This window comes from Plutella xylostella, chromosome 24 (assembly GCF_932276165.1).
Source record: "Plutella xylostella chromosome 24, ilPluXylo3.1, whole genome shotgun sequence".
NCBI lineage: Eukaryota > Metazoa > Arthropoda > Insecta > Lepidoptera > Plutellidae > Plutella > Plutella xylostella.
This window is the reverse complement of record NC_064004.1, coordinates 4128523-4135543: the sequence shown is the minus strand read 5'-3', so window position 1 is coordinate 4135543 and position 7021 is coordinate 4128523.

The following is a 7021-nucleotide window of genomic DNA, read 5'->3' as shown; positions in this document are numbered from 1 at the left end:
TTGACCGTTATTCGAAGTCTAATAATAATTGAGAGAGACATCTCTTTTCCTTTTCGTATTTCCTGCTAAATACCACGTGACTTCCGGCGACTTCCCTTGAATTTGACTTTTTCCCACCACCACCGGCAGTTGGCGCCATTTTGTTGGCACCAAATATATTCGTCATTGACGTCGTTTTCCTTCGTCCGAGCTGGTCGTGTCCCACCAGGGACGCTCCAGGTTTTCTGTGTAAATACCAACCTACCTGCAAATTTTATTTTAATTTTCCATAGTGAAAAAATCATTTAGATTTCACTAAAAAGTGGCTAAAATACCGGATTTGAAGTGAGTTTAAACAGTTATAGTGTATTTTTTCCCTGGATTGTGATCAGGTATGTTTTTACTGTATTGTTTCACCACGTTTTTACCAATTATTTATCGAAAGTTACTGTAATTTTTGCCGCATGCTACCAGTGTAACGTTGCTATCATACTTATTTCGAAGATAAACCATCATTTTAACGGTGTTACCGTTCGTGTTTTAAAATTAATTTTAGCAATTAGTTCTTAGAATTTCCCTTGTATTACAGATTGCATTAAAAATAAAATAAAATGAGTACTGAAAATGCGGATTTGCAAGACGTGCAAGATGCACAACCATCCTTGTCAACACGGAAACATTCTCGTAAAAGGAAGATTAGTGAAAGTGATTCGTCATCGTCTGAATCTAGCTCAAGCTCAAGCTGCAGTGATTCCTCTTGCTCTAAACGCTCCCGGCGTAGGAAAACTAAATCTAAACGCCACAGACGAAATCAAGACCGTAAATTTGATAAAATGATGTTAGAAATAAAAAATCTTAAAAATCAAATAGCTTGCAATAACAATAGCAATGATGATATTATTGATGATAATATTAGTGGTCAGCTTTATTCAGATGTGCATTCATTAGATGAGGAACCAGCTCCTCAAATTTCCTTAACTATCGGTACTAGATTGAAAGAGCCGGAAATTTTAAAAACACCAGCCGTTTATTTGGATACCCTTAAAAACATCCAGCGGCTTGAGCACCCGGATTGGAGAAACGTTCGTTACGCCGATGTCCAAAAATTATATCGTCATAGCCCGGGCTTTACCGACTTAGATGCGAACGAAGAAGTTAAGCGCTACGATTCCTCTCGCACTCTCGTAAATTTTGAAAAGGCCCTAGCATCGCTTACTTTTGCTATGATAAAACAAAGGGATCAACTTGAAAAGGAGCTCCGTTCCTTTTTGGCGTGGACAACAACAACATCAGAGCTAACTTCGGAAGAAGTTAATAAAAGGATCGAAGATATTTTCGTTACAGGTGATTTTTCAAAAACATCTAACGATATATTACAAATGGTTTGCGGCCACAGAGCTGAAATAATTCAGCAAAGACGCGAGGCTATTCTAGCTTTCGTCAAAGACCCACTTCATAAAACTTCACTGCGTAAGGTTCCGCCTTCCTGTGATAATCTCTTTGAGACTGAAAAGTTTACATCAACTCTGGAGAGAGCCGGAGGAGTACGGAAAGTATTCTGGCCTCGTGAAAAGGATCGCGTTTCTGCACCGCAGACCGATCCGACTCCTAGTACATCTGCGCAACGCAATGTACACGTGCAAAAGAGACCAAACTACAAAGGTAATATACAAGCCGCGAACACCAGGTCAACCTCAGGTAATTATAACAATAAGCCATTTCGTGGCCGCGGTGGTAAGCAACAAGCACCTGGCAGCGGCCGACAAGATCATGGCCGACCAAGGAGAAACTCTCCCTCATCCCACCGGGAGAGGAGAGGTAATAAACGACGATACTGACTCACCGAGTCACGTCACCCAACAATTTCATGCCGGACAACTACAATTTTACCATCACAGATGGGTGAACCTAGGGGCACCAGCTTACATAACAAAAATTACTTCAGGATACCGTATCCCTTTCATTTCGAAGCCTCCGCTTCAAATGCCGAACATGTCGAATCCGAAAAGTCTCATCCAGTCCAGCGACGAAATGGACCTGATAATAGAAAAAATGAAACACGAGGGAGTATTGGCCAAGGTCGATGTGAGCCCAAGTTTCCTGTCCTCGATGTTTCTGGTGCCGAAAGGAGACGGCAGTATGAGACCCATATTCAATCTAAAGGCATTAAACCGCTATGTGTACACAGCGCCATTCAGATTGATAAATGTGTACAAAATTCCCGATTTTCTACAACCGAGCGATTGGATGGCAAAAATCGATATTTCCCAGGCGTATTTCCACATACCCATATCAGAAGCCCATCGTCGGTTTCTACGCCTGATTTATCGACAGGAACTTCTACAAATGAACTGCCTACCTTTTGGACTAAGTTCTGCTCCGAAAACCTTTGCCTCCGTGAGCAATTGGATGGCCCAGATCCTTCGCCAGCGCGGCATCCGCCTGGTCGTATATTTGGACGATTATTTGCTAGCCAATCAGGATGCACGTGTTCTAAAGGACCACATAAAAATAGCAGTAAATCTACTAGAGTACTTGGGGTGGAAAATAAACTACGCCAAATCAGTTGTACAGCCATGTCAAACAATAGAATACCTTGGCATAACATGGGACTGCAAGCACAACCAAAAGTCACTTCCTGCTCAGAAGTGTGCCAAACTATCAGCAATGATAACAAACATATCCACAAGCAAAAGGGCCACTATCAAGGACTTGGAACGAGTGATAGGCCTGATGAACTTTGCCAGCTTCACTGTCCCACGCGGCAGGCTAAACTACCGACAGCTACAGCGATTATTGATCGCCTCGAAAAGAAGGTCTCAGGATCATACAAGAATGTTACTGGACGAGGCTGTTCTACAGGAACTACAATGGTGGCTAATTCACCTCAAGGATCCATCTCCGGTTCACCACCCATATCCCACACATTATGTTGTGACCGACGCCTCAGATGTAGCGTGGGGAGCGCAAATAAACAATCTGAGTGTAACAGGAACATGGTCATCGCAGGAAAAGGGACTCCATTGCAATCGAAAGGAGTTACTTGCCATTTTAAAAACTTTAGAAGATCAATGTCAGGACCTCCGTTTCGGATCTCTGCATTTACAATGCGACAACAAAACAGCTGTATCCTACTTGAGGAACGAAGGCGGTACCAAGTCGCAGGGTCTGCTGGAAATAACGTACAAGATATTCATGTTATTGGACAGTCATCAGATAACATTGACTGTTTACCACATTCCCGGGGCTTACAATGTAGAGGCAGATCACCTATCTCGATTTCGCAAGAGGCCAGAGTGGCATCTGCTCCCTCAGGCTACAACTCAGATTTTCGCCAAATGGGGAACCCCAGTCATCGACTTGTTTGCCTCCCGCCTGACACGAGTAGTTCCCAGGTATTGTTGCCTGGACTGTCACGATCAGCTAGCGGATTTTCACGATGCGATGACACAACAATGGAACTACGAGCTGGCGTGGGTATTCCCCCCGCCATTTTTGATGCCCAAAGTGTTACAACACCTGAACACGTGTCAAGGGATGTACCTCATTGTAGCCCCCAGATGGGAACAAGTATTTTGGAGACCCGATCTAAAAAACCGAGCCACAGCTCCACCGTGGACCATCATGAACCTGAAGAACGTTCTAGTAGACGTCTCAACCGGCCTCCCACCACAGAAAGTGACAGAAATGACGCTGGAGGTGTGGAGATGTGGGGGTGGCAGGAACATTTAGTCGGGTGGACAAAGGAGCAGAAGGATCTCTTGTTGAAAAGTTGGCGTCCTTCTACGATACGGACGTATAAGCCAGTATGGACACGATGGGTCAATTGGGCACGTGAAAACAAAATTTCTACGAATAAGCCAAGCGGATCAGACTTATCGAGATTTTTGGCTGATTTACATCAAAAGGAAGGCTTATCCTACAGTACTATATTAACTCATAAGTCAGTAGTATCAACATTTTGTGATCCGCAAGCCATAAACCGTCTTAGTGATCATCCTATGGTCAAAAGAATTTTAAAATCTATAGCCTTAGCAAAGCCTAATATTCCGAAACCACCTGTGTGGGACATTGACAAAGTAATTCATCATTTAGCTACGTTAGATCCTAAAACTGATAACCTTTATGAAATTTCAAAGTGTACGGCCACAATGTTGTTGCTATGTTCTGGTCGACGCGTACATGACCTGACGCTATTACGTGTTGATTCTAATCATTGCATTGATTCTCAGGACTCGATTGTTTTATGGCCAGTATTTGGTTCAAAAACGGACTCAGTTGATTATCGCCAATCTGGCTGGAAGCTAAAAGTAAATACTAATAATAGATCTCTTTGTCCAGTTCATTGGGTGAGAAGGCTCATTATTATTGGACAGCAACGAAGAAGTGCTGCCGAATCTAGTCACCTATTTCTATCAATTTGTGGTAAAGCTAAACCAGCTACACGGTGTATTATTGCTAGATGGGTCAAAAATATTTTGAAGGAGTCAGGAATAGAGGCCACAGCTGGTAGTTTCCGGTCTGCAGTAGCTTCAAAAAGTTGGCTTGAGAACGCTCCAATAGAGGAAATACTTACTCGAGGCAACTGGAGATCAGAAAATACATTTAAAAGATTCTACTGTCGTCAAATCATTAATGTAAATAATGTGAATAATACTGTTTCTGATTTATTCAACGCAGTTGTACCCTAATTTAGATATTCACAATAATTTATTTTTAAGTTACCTACTGTCAATCAGACTGAATTTATTTCAATCACCTCATTTGATGCAAGATAGATGATTTAATGAATTATGTTCAAGAATCGTTATATTATTATTACGTTCAGTATATCATGGATACTTAACATTAATTTGTATTGATTATTTATACATATATCTTTCAAAAATAAATGAATGTCACACATAATGTGAAATGTTTTCTTGTTATCCTAGAGTTAACAAATTATGGTTCTATATTTATCTACAGTAGGAGCTAAGCTATCACAAGCTTCTCATTGTTAATGTGTCCCTAAATAACATTCATATAGTCACATTGACGTCCACCACCACCAGGCGATATCAAACACGTCTCTCAATTATTATTAGACTTCGAATAACGGTCAAGTTGTTTAATGAAGACGTTTTACCTAAAAATAAAACGTATATTAAACATACTTACCTTATTCGAAGTCTAATAATTTTATTTCTGCCTGGTGGCATTCAACAAGACGCAATGACGAATATATTTGGTGCCAACAAAATGGCGCCAACTGCCGGTGGTGGTGGGAAAAAGTCAAATTCAAGGGAAGTCGCCGGAAGTCACGTGGTATTTAGCAGGAAATACGAAAAGGAAAAGAGATGTCTCTCTCAATTATTATTAGACTTCGAATAAGGTAAGTATGTTTAATATACGTTTTATTTTTAGGTAAAACGTCTTCATTAACATTTGGTCAATTAACAATATTAACAGAAATTTAAAAAAAAATACATTTTCTATCCGCAACAAGCTTCGTCATTCTGTGTAGAACATCGTCATCGTCAGCGTAACAAGCTTCGTCGAAGTAAAAAGTAAAATTACATTAATCTAATAATCCACCACGAGTCATACCTGGTCCAAAAGTACCCATAATGCTTGCAGCGTTACTTCTTTGAATAGCAAGAGAGAGCCTTTGAGCCAAGTACGACCCGGAGCGACGATCATGTCCTCGTGAGGCAATACATTAACATTAGTTACTTATTAAAGTAATGATTTAAAGTCTTACCCCCTTATTCTGTCACTCTCTGACAGAACAATTTGTTCTTTGACAGAGAGGGACAAAACAGTTCAATAGCTAAAGCGTTCACTAACATTTTTATGAATAAGGGGGTTAATTTACTTACATTGAATTTAAAGGTCAATTTTAAATCAAGTTCAAACTTTAATTACACTAAAGGAATTTACTACATTGGCGCCCAACGTGGGATAACGTGATATATATTTGACAGATAAGCTGCTGCGTTTGTTAACTTTGGGTTTTGTTATGCTTATTAAATAATACATAAGTTTTACTTGTATGCAATTTCATCCCAACAGTTATCATCCTTCCTGCTTTCTTGGCATATGTAAAAAGGTTTCTTCACCACGAGTAAACTCTTTATAAGCACATAACTTCGAAGCCTGTAATCCGTCATTACTCGTGACATTTACAACCTTTTGCTTTCAGATCGTACAAAGAAGCTTCTTAATTTCTATCGCCGTCCCTTTCTGAAGCTTTCAGGAAGTCAGTCTGTCTCTATTCCTCGTAATTGATATTGCTGTCTCGCTCGTCTGTTTGTGTGCTTGGTGTTGCTATCTCCCTCGGAGGCTTTCAAGGGGCGATTCTAGTATTCTACTGTACCTATATGGCTGATTCTGAATGAATGATGAAATATTTTATCATAGATATCTGTGAATTCTATTATCTTGGTACTCCAAAAAACGTGACTTTTTGTTATGGGGTGTAGTGTTTTACTTTCACATAGTTCCAAAAGTCGTACTTACAGCAAAAGTTGTTCAAACTAACGTGCTTAGTCGACCCCTTTCGGCTTGCTCTACCACTTGTTTGCAACATTTTGTGGACACTTAACTTGTCGTAGTCCATGAAGAATCCGTAATTTCTCAATTAAACAGTTCATTGAATTCATCTCAAGTAAAATTGATAAAACATATTATAATAGTAACTACGTACTCACCGTTAGTTTTTTGACTGTACTTGCAGCAAAAATCACAAAAAACTCATTTTTTTATGGTAAACAAAACATATTTGGCGCCCAACTTGTGACCGTAGGTACCAGCCCCACGTTGGGTGCCAATTTTATTCGACTCTACAAAATTGGCGCCCAAAGTGGGACTGGTACACTGTCACATGTTGGGCGCCAAATATTAAGATGTTTTCATGATTGAATTCGTCTGTTTAGTTAGCTCTCTGAAATCAATTTCATTTTAACTGTTATGGCCAGGTCCCATTGCTGCGGCGCGTAATACACGGCGCCCAATTTCACCCATTGGTGTATCAACTGTTCCGGCACACCCTGAGCAGTCA